General features: G+C 41.1%; 1 long non-coding RNA gene across 1 annotated transcript; it reads left to right on the top strand.

The window, feature by feature from the left end:
- The first annotated feature begins 590 nt into the window (after positions 1-590).
- LOC107153507 lies at positions 591-10,295 on the top strand. The gene is made up of 2 exons (XR_001504921.2): positions 591-879; positions 9,986-10,295. It is a non-coding gene; the product is annotated as an uncharacterized LOC107153507 (long non-coding RNA).
- Positions 10,296-10,649: the final 354 nt, after the last annotated feature.

Below are 10,649 nucleotides of genomic sequence, written 5' to 3'. Positions count from 1 at the left end.
GCCCTTACTTGATGGTGGATATCTATCTGTGGAACAAAATGGCAAGGATAAGCCATTCTTCTACTCACAAACCTTATTCCTGTCTCAAATAGAGTTCTTACTGCTATTCTGCTGTTTTCTCCGTATGTATGTGAGTGCATGTGTATGTGTTTGTGTGTGTGTGTGTGTGCATGTGTGTGCGTGGGATTGTTTGGCAGTTCATCTAATAGACTTATCCCTATATGTAAAATAATTAGAACTCTCTATGGATATTAAAATTGACTTCTAATGTCACAATGACAGAAATTCTATCATTAGAGATACTCTCATGTGGGTTAACATTGGACTCACCCAGCACTCTTTTTTAAATACCAAAACCTTGAATAGAGGTCACTTATGTCTTAATGTGAATTCAGTTTTCAGTTACCTTTTCCTTCCTGTAAAGAGACAGTAGGCTTGGTACAGAGTAGGTTTTTCTATGTGGGGAAATGACAGGCTGGGTACTGCAGACAAACTTCCCCTAGGGCCTCTTGAGTACAAATTCCTCATTGCAAAAGCATTGTCCTTGTCCAAAGGTATCGTGCTATCACTATAAATTTGCCAGAGCAGCTCATGCCCCCACCCTCAACCCTCAGAGCTGTGGGAAGGGAGGCTGGGTGTGGGCCTTTCACATTTATTCTTATGACCCCAGTACTTCCATTAAACCTTGGCCTTCCCGCCACTGCTGGGAGATACAGGTCACTTCTCTAGAACTAAAACAGCATAATTATTTGCATGCAACTGTCTTTATCCTCAATGGGACAATGTAAAGATCCAAAGCCACAAGGCCTACCATCTGCTCCAAATGCAGCACAGAGATCTCTGTAAGGAAAAGAATATTCACACGGAAGGAAAACAGAGGTGAGTATCCAAATCTCAGTCTGTGTGAGCATTTGCAGGTCATTGCTAGCCCAATGTTGCTGTGCCATTGCAGCTATAAATTGTTATTGTTTGTTTTCCGGGTACTTTAGGGGGTAAGTACTGGGGATTGAACCCAGGGATGCTTTACCACCAAGCTATATCTGCAGGTCTTTTTGTTTTTTATTTTGAGACAGGGTCTTGCTAAGTTGCTTAGGGTCTCACTAAGTTGCTGAGGCTGGCCTTGAAAATGTGATCTTCCTGCCTCAGCCTTTCAAGTTACTGGGATTGCAGATATGCATCCCTGTGCCCAGATCTCTATAAAGGCTTTTAAACTGCAGTTCTCCCACCACCGTTATGTGTGTTGTTTTTCATTGTAAGGGTGATTTGAAGGGCCTCAGTGAATGGTTCTGTAGAAAGTTCCTTGTTGTAGTTTCCTATTGTTGCAAAACAAATCACCCTAAACTTATCAGTTTAAAGTAGCACAATGTCTTATATCCCAGTTCCAAGGTTTTAGTTGTCTGGGTCCCAGTCCACTGGGTCCTCCTCTCAGGGTTTCACAAGGCTGAAATCAAGGTATCAGTGGGGCTGCCTTGTCATTTGAGGCTCAGGCCCTCTTCCCAGCCCATTGGTTGCTAGAACTTACTTCCTTGCAGCCATAGGTCTGAGGTTCTCACTTTTAAAGGTCACCCACTATTCCATGCCACTTGGCCCTCTCCATGACAGAGCAGTTTGCTCCTTCATAGCTAATAGTAGAATATCTGCAGCTGCTTCTTCTCCCAGGGAAAGGGCTAAGCCTTTATCTAAGGTCTGCCTGTTAACTGAGGCAGATTCTCCCAGGAGAATCTCCCTTCCAACTGATTATACCATAATCTGATTGGAGATTTTACTTACACCCACAAACCCTCTCACTTTTGTCATATATTCTAGCACACTCAGAACAGACTGTCCCATCAATCTCAGACTCTGCTACCCCCAAGGGAAGAGGATTACACAGGGACCTCAGAATTTATGTAGTCTACCTATCCCATCCTCCATTCTTGATTTGTCTGATTGACTTCATCTATTTCCTTAGGATCAATTCAAATTAAACATTTTTGATAAGGCTGCTAATGAGGTGTTTCAAGCATCTTTCCTTGTTTCCAACATTTCTTGTTTTCCTCCACCCACTTCTATTCACAAACATGTTCTACTCATTCTTTCAGAACCCTCAGGGTCCCATTCCACTCCCCCTAAGAACAATACAAGAGAGGGAGTTTCCCATGGAAGCTGCTTCTCATTTATTCAGTGGTTCAAATCCCTTCCCAGTATTCACTGAATTGAATGGATGCCTCCTAAAGTGATTCTCCATTTGGGTTACTATAAAAAGATACCTCACATCTGATAATTTGCAAACAACAAAAACGTATTGCTTGTAGTGCAGGGGCTGCGGAGCTCAAGAGCTTAGCACCAGCAGATTTAGTGACTATTGCAGTCTGCTCTCTGCTTCTAGGATGGAACCATCTTACTGTGCTCTCAGATGATGGAAGAAGTAGACATGAGGGTGGAGCCCTTGTGACTTAATCACTTCTCAAAAGAGCCCCTGTAATACTATCCCATTGGGTGTTATGCTCCAAAATGTGAATTTGGGGGATTCCAGTATTTAAATCATAGCCACACAATAAGAGGAAGTATCAGGAACTGGTTGAGAACATAGAACCCAGAATAGGACTTCTGAATTTGATTTCTGACTTAGACACTTACCCATAAGTGATTAAACCCTTCATATTCCCATGTGTGAAATGTAGATATTAGTATTTCCACATCAAATCTACCTTCAGCATGTTTAGGGCCTAGAAGTACTGGAAAGAGTAAAAATGGCAGCCTCTGTGTTACCGTAAAAGTTAAGCAAACAAAGCATTAAGGGGGGAAAATGTTCTACTTTCTCACCATGACAAATGTGGTTTTATAATGACCTGGAAGCACAAGGCTTTAGAATTCTTGGACTCCATGGAGTTATCTCCAAATGGGGTGGTTCATGGGAAGCATGTTCCAGACTTTGATTCATGGCTCACTCTCCTCCCTTTTTTTCCCACACATGGCTCTGTCCTTGCTTGCATGCTCACAGCTAAGACCACATGAAACTCTGTGTCCACAGCCAAAGGGTGGCCACCTGTGGCCTGGAGATCTAAGATCATGCTACACACATGCCATCTGGACAGACCTGGCAAGAGGCCCACTCAGCATCTTGATTTTGCTTAGAGATGTTGAGAAAGGGACCTCCAGGATCCCAGGTGACTGCTGGTGTGTCTTCACCTCGTGAAGAAGCTTCTTACTGTCTAGTTGGGAGCAACACGAGTAAAGAGGGCCAGAATAGTCCCACTCAAACAGAGTCCAAATAGAGGCCTCTGTTGTCTAAGGACAACTGACCCATTTCACAAGGTGGCAGTGAGAAATAATTCAGAAACTATGTGTTGAGTACATAAACCAGGGTTTGGTACATGACAAGATTTTAATACAGGTTAATTCTTTTATTTTCTGATCTCCTATGAATTGAGAGATGGAGACAGGGATGGGAATATTCTCAGTTTCATCAGCCTCTGGCACTGAATCCTTCTTTTGCACTCCTGCGTTTCTAGCATCCTCTCAAACCTGAAAGCAAACAGAGAAGGAAATCTACAGGCAAGTTGTTGTTTCAAATCATCTTCTGCAGGCAGGGATGACGTGTTCTAAACCATGCAAGTCAAATTAAAATCCCTACATATTCCCTTACTTCAAATAGAGCCTGCTTGATCAAACCACTGATCACAGATAGGGACAAAACACACATCTCACTGTGTTTGACATCCAGATTCCTTCTTCATTTGGCCTGCATTTATTCTGTCTCTCTGAATCCCTCATTCTGTTTGTGAGTTACCGTTAATTACAGAATAAATCAAGAGTACATGCTAATCTGAGGGATCTTGTCTTTGAAATGCGTCTTTCTGCCTTCCCAGTTTGTGGAGAGCTGAGTTGGGAAGGCAAACGCATCCTCGGCTGGCAGACTTTGTCTTCCTTAGAATTTAGGTGTGATCTATATTCAAATGACAGTTTAATGAGCCTTTTCCTATTTCCAGAAACCTTATCACATCATTAAAGTGTAGAAATGAATAATACATCTAGCAGTTGGATTAAGCTGAACTTGAGACCTGATGCATCTTCAAAGGGGGGAAAATGGAGCAGGGGCAAAATCGAGGAATGCTGAGCTAAAGAGAAGGGATTAAATGAGGAGGGCAGGAGGGGCTATTTTTATTCCTATGTATCAACATAGGTAAATGTCACCAGTATTTTCCAAAATCTTAAAGTGGTATTCCTATTTCTCTGGGCTCAGGCTGGAAGAGAATTTTGGAAAATCATCTGCTGCCAAGCATCAGGCTGAGAATAAAGAGTTTGCCTGACATGACTTCATCAGGAGAAGGCCCCAAGCTGCCCACCTCAGTGCCCCCACCAATTCCAACTGCTTTCTCAGGGTAGAGGAGTCTCACTGACTAGTGCCTGGGACCTAGTGTCAGAATCTCTGATCTGTTTCTATCTCCTAGGAGCTGTGTCCTTGGGTTAAGTAGCTAGGCCACTTTGAGTCTCTGTTTTTCCATCTATAAAATGAAGATGATAAGTGTTCTGGCCTTGCTGGATTGTGGGCAAGATCCAAGGAGTAATCCTGACTGAGTCCTTAGCAAATGCTTGGCACACGGTACAAACAATGCCTGTTGCCTATTATTTGGCATCCCTTGGTATCTACGAGTGCTGTTTCTTCTGCTGGGAATGAAATTCCTCCTTCCTTGCCTTCACCTACAGTCACTCTCCAGGCTCAATTCCCCAGGCCTTCCTCCTTCTAAGAACTCCTGCTCATCCTTCAAAACCCAGCTAAAATGTTCTCCACCATCATCTTCCCTGACACCCCAGCACTTTGATCAAGTGTTTCCTTCTCCCAATCTCCCTATTTCCCTTGACATGTGTCATTAATCAAATTAACAACTTGCTGAGACTTTGTGGGTTAATAAACATTTTTATTAAATTCAAAATGAGTTCAGATTCAATTTTCTCTTCTTTTTTACATTTAAGAATACAGTGATGATAACACATTTGTAGGTGGCTTCAGGAGTCTGTTCAATGCAGACAGAGGCACATGTTCATAACACAGAGCTACCCATTGCCCCACAATGAAAGTCTTTGGTAGGTGTAGCCAGGACTGCAGACATTCCAACATCTACCAGGCCACATGTAGAACATGGGTATGAGAATGGCAGGTTGAGTCTATTTCACTGTCTCACTGCCCCCAGACAACTTAGGGGCACTCAACCACTGAGCCACATCTCCAGCCATCTTTTGTATTTTATTTAAAGACAGGGTCTCATGGAGTTGCCTAGTGCCTCATTGTTGCTGAGATTGGCTTTGAACTCACGATCCTCCTGCCCCAGGCTCTAGAGCTGCTGGGATTACAGGCGTGTGCCACTGTGCCCAGCCAAAGTATTCTTTACTAAAAGGTACCAATCAATCTTCCATCCCTTCTACACAGCACATGGGAGAGATGCCAAGATCTGTGTGCTCCACTAAGTGACATTCCTTCCATCTTCCCATCTTCTCATTCTGAATCCTCTCATGACAATCATGGGATCACCCCCCTCAAGGTCTAATTTCCTCTTCTAACAGGTTTTCATCCGTCTTCTGGAAGGATGAATATAATAATGCCATTCTCTGACATTTTTTTCTTGTGGTGCTGAGGACGGAACCCAGGGCCTCATGCATCCTACCCCACCAGCCCCATTCTCTTACTTTTAAAAATGTCTCTTTCTTCCTAACAAAAAGAGACCACGATTATAGGCTGCAAGTTAGGAAACACTGTCCACTCTGATCGCAGCTTTCTTTCAACTTTGCCTCCTACTACTTTCCTTTGTGAATATTATGTTGAAGCTAAATCTCTGTGCCATTGTATCCCTGCAGCCCGTGACTTTTTAAATGCATTAATCAGATCATGCCTCTCCTGTGTTTAAAACCGTCCAATGTCTTGTATAACCACATTGCAAAACTGATTGGCAGTTCTACTAAACAGACCATGCGTATTCTCAGTGCCTTTGCAGTTTCTCTCCTGGATGTGTTTCCCACATAAATTCATGAACAAGCTGGCCTTTTAAAAATGTGCAAAGATATTCAGAGCAGCATTGTTTGTAATAACACCAAACTCAAAACTACATAAATGGCCCTAACACTATGATGGATAAACTATGTATTTTTCACCCAAGGAAATACTATATAGCAATGATAATAAATTTTAGAGCTATATGCAAAAATAAAATGAATCTCACAATATAATTTTGAGGAAAAAAAGGTCAAACATGAAATAGTACAAGTTATAGTCTTCTATTTGTGTGAAGTTCAAAAGCAGGTGAAATAGAACTCATTAGCCTCCAGGAGAGTGGTGATTAGGAGCCTGTAATGGATTAAATTGTGCCCCCCACCCCCCGCCACATCATAGGTACTTTTTAAAGGTGAGCTATTTGGAAATAAGGTTTTTTTGAAAATGATGTAAATAAGTTAAGCGTTGCTATAATTTGGATCTTAAGTGTCTACAGAGGCTCTGTGTAAAAGGCATGGTAGCCAGCCTGTGGCACTATTGGGAGGTGGTAAAACGTTTAGAAAGTAGTGCCTAATAGAAGGAAGTGAAGTCACTGGGGTCATGCCCTGGAAGAGGATATTAAAACTTCAGCCACTTTGTGTCCCTTTTTCTTTCACTTCCTGGCTTCTGTGGGATGAGCAGCCTCCTCTACCATGTGCTTCTGTCAGGATATGCAGCCTTTCCACAGGCCCAAAAGCAATGAGTCAAACAAAGCAAGGACTAAAAATTTCAAAACTGTGAGCCAAAGCCTATCCTGCTTCTCAATTGATTATCTCAGGTGTTTTGTCAAAGCAACGGGAAGCTGATGAACACATGGCTCTCAAGATGATATCGTCTTAGATTTCAGGTGGGCCCAAATGCTGACTTCTCTTCTTATAAAACAAAGGATAGAGAGATTTTGAGACTCACAGAGGAAAGGACCATGTGAAGATGGAGGCAGAAATTGGAGCAATGTATTGATAAGCTAAGTTGCCAAAATCTACCAAAAACTAAGAGGGAGGCACGGAAGTGTCCCTCAAACTCGGCAGAAGGAGTTTACCCTACTAATGTGTTGATTTCAGACATTTTGCCTTCAGAACTATAAAGTGAGTAAATTTCTGTTGTTTTAAGTGCACAGTTCTTCTTAATTTGTTATAGCAGCTATTGGAAACTAATACAGGTGTGTACGAGGCTACCAAGATGCAGATAAAATTCTAGATTTCTATTGTTGTTGTAATTGTTGTTCTATGTGAGTACGCTAAGCTTATAAAAACTATTGTGCTACACAATCTTCTATGTCTGTGTGTTTATTTAACTTCAAAAAGTAAAAATATATGATTACCCTTTACCACACTTTGAAAGAAGCTCGGTTATCATGGTATAGCAGTCAGGATAATATAGGTTATTGTGAGTAACAAATGATCCCCCAAAATTTCCAAAGCAATAATAGTCTATACTTCACCCATGAAACATGTCTTAAAGGATCAGCTGTGGCTCTGCTTCACATCATCTTTGTGAACTAGATCAAACTTTAATTCCTATATGAAGTCTTTCCAAAATTCTCTAGGCAGATAAGTGATACAACAGAAGTGTCTTTCTCCAATTATATTATTTTTATTTTGGCTACTTGCTTGCACATTTATTTTTGGTACTAGGTGTGAATGCACAGATTGTAAGACTATCATCTATATGGAGCATAGCTTAATGATTGGAAGCACATATTTTATACCAAACTTGATGTCAAACAGATTTTGGTTTAAAATCCATTTCTAGTGACCTTGGGTAACTTAATTAATGCCACTTATTCTCAATTTTCTCTTTGTAAAATAAAAATAGAAGTATTACTAATTTTGGAGTATAGTGAGTATTGAGACTATAACAAATATGAAAAGTTTAAAAATAATCTAAAGCATCTATAAGGTACTCAATAAATATTACCTATTTAACATTATTGCATACCTACTGTATGCCAGGCTCTGATCTCAGGTTCTAGAGTTAGCAGTGAACAAGACAAATTCAAGATCCTTAGTGGGCTTGACATTGAAACTAGCTGGTATTTGTATACCCAGTAGCTAGCACAATGCTCAATATACAGTAGGCCCATAATAAATGCTGTGGAACATTGGTACCCATTCTCAGTGGTACCCTGAAGTATCATGCTTATTCCTATTCTACTCTTAACTTCTTGTCTTTATCAGATTTTTCTTATCACTTTTCTCCATTGATTCTTGTTCTTATTTTCCCATGAGTCATTCTCTTAAAAAAAATTAGGTTTTTTGGGTGAGTGTTTGAACCTCATTATGTTAGTATTGCATACATAATAATCCATGCTAACAGATGCCCTATTTATGAGGAAATGTAAAGCCATGATGTGGGGAAATTATTCATCTCATGTTTTTGTTGAAGAAGCAAAACACACAGTAAATTAAGTCTGGTCTTCTTGAAATTCTGCATTTAAAGAAATTGTGATAGGAGCTGGGGAGCACACTTTGTACAATGTGGCATTAATTATTCAGTCATTCTGAATAGGCTTCAATTGCATTACATGGGAAAACGGAAGAGCCCTCCAGTGGCCGAATAATCCCTCTCAAATCCCAAGGGTTATTTGCTGCAGACAGCATCTCCAACTGAATGAAATGTCTGCTTCATCTTCTGTGGGGAAAGAAAGAGGGCAAGACCTATTAAAGTCTCGTTTTCTCATTTTAAAAAGGAATTTTGTCTGATTTTACACAGACAAGTTTTGAAGCATATTATTTAATGTGTTAAAGGAGAGATCATCCCTCTTTTACAAAAGCTAAGCATTGCAATTTGACACATTTTTTAATTGAGCATCTATGGTAGGTCCAACTCTATAATGGGTTTTGTGAAAGGGGATAGCGTTTGGGGGAGGAAGAGAGGAGAAAACATAGTTTCTATCTTCCAGGGACTTGCAGACTGCTGAGAAGACAAGATTAATTCATTTGGACAATACAGTGATCATTTATAGTGCTAACCTTGCTCTTTCTTATGAGAAACGATGTTTGATTTTCTCTTCAGAGTAAGGGAAATAATGTGTCTCCGGAATAAATAAAATTCTATTTGCTATTTACTGAGGGCAGGCATTTTCCTAGGTACAAGAATGGGGAAGAGCAATATAAACATGGTCCCTGCCTTCTGGGTACTTACAGTCTGTAGGAGGAGACTAACAATGAATAAGCAATTGTAAAACGTTGTGAGAAATGCTTGGATAGATCAAGTACAGCTAGGAGGGCACTGGGAGGAAGCATTTAGCCAAAACTGGGGAGGGAAAGGTGGTCAGTGATGGTTTTCTAGAGAAAGTGACATTTTGAGCAGTGCCTAAAATAAAGAAGTTATGAGGTTGGGATTAAAATGTTCTAGAAAGAGAGATTATGGAAAGGGAACTGCTGACAGTGAGGCTGGCAATTGAGAGGCTGAAAGACATTGAGTGCAACTGGGTGAAGGGGTGTGAGGAGAAAAGAGGTAGGGGCCCTGCCCTGGTAGCCGTTATGGCTAAATCCTGCTGCCTGTTAGACTGCCTGGATACCACATAGGCACGTCCTTTGGTTATCAACCACCAAATCATGCTGTTTCATGAGAACTTATTTTGGTTCCAGTTTCTCAGAAGAATACACATTGCTATTTTTGACCCTAGTTTATTGTCCAAATTCACACCTATGCTCAGGTCAACTCCTTGATGCCAACCCAGTTTGGGTTCTGATTTTCACTTTCGCATCCCATCAAGAAACTTCAATCCTCCTTTGGCATGACCATTTCTCCATCTCTGTTTTTAATATTATATCTTCCACCTGTCCCTTCTGGCTACCAAGTCCACTCTCTGGATTAGACCCCTCTGCTGGGCACAACTAGATCCTAGAAGGGGTGATCAGTGAGGCCTGAATCAGGCAGGAAGGATACAATTTACAAATCGAAAAAGGCTATCAGCATTGATACCTTGGCCATTCAAAGGGAACACCTGACTGCTTTATTTTTCACCTGCAGGAATCACCAAAGAAAGACACTGGCAGAGAGTGATCCAACATCAAAATCTACACAGAAGAAAATCAGGGCTGATTTGAATGTGCAAATTGTCAGAAAGCTGAACATCTGTCCTGAGCTTTGAACTTCGCCATGAAATAACATGGCTATCTAATACCAACATGCATAAGCCCCTCAAAATGAATTCCTCCACAAGAACAAGAAGAGAGGGCAACACCCTCTTCCAGAGCTGACAAGGTGACATGTGAAATCTTTCCCAGTATCCAGGCAGACCTCATCCCAGTGCCTATTAAACCTTCCCATGCTTCACTGACATCCAGAAAATGACCCCTGGCCTTCAATATGGAGAAAAAAAAAATGGTTCTTGAAGGGAAATAAATATGCTTTCTTTTTCATCACAGAAAAATACACTTTGCCAGAGTGATAAGGAAGGTTAGACCTTTGAGTGACATTGGCCTGAGGGGTCAGAATGACAGGGTTACTCATTCAGACTTGTGCAGAAAGTAATTTGGGCCCAACAGCGTTTTGCTCAGTAGACAGCAGCCATCAGCCCAAACTGCACGTTACCTGATGCTGGATGACTTGCTGTGTCATCACAGATCACAGGGATGCAGACTCCAAAGATGCACCTGACACTTTTAATTGAGAAGGCTTTTTTAAACATAAA

The sequence above is a fragment of the Marmota marmota genome, unplaced genomic scaffold, assembly GCF_001458135.2.
Source record: "Marmota marmota marmota unplaced genomic scaffold, marMar, whole genome shotgun sequence".
Taxonomy (NCBI): domain Eukaryota; kingdom Metazoa; phylum Chordata; class Mammalia; order Rodentia; family Sciuridae; genus Marmota; species Marmota marmota.
The sequence above is the reverse complement of the archived record's forward strand: the minus strand, read 5'-3'. Positions and strand labels throughout refer to the sequence as shown.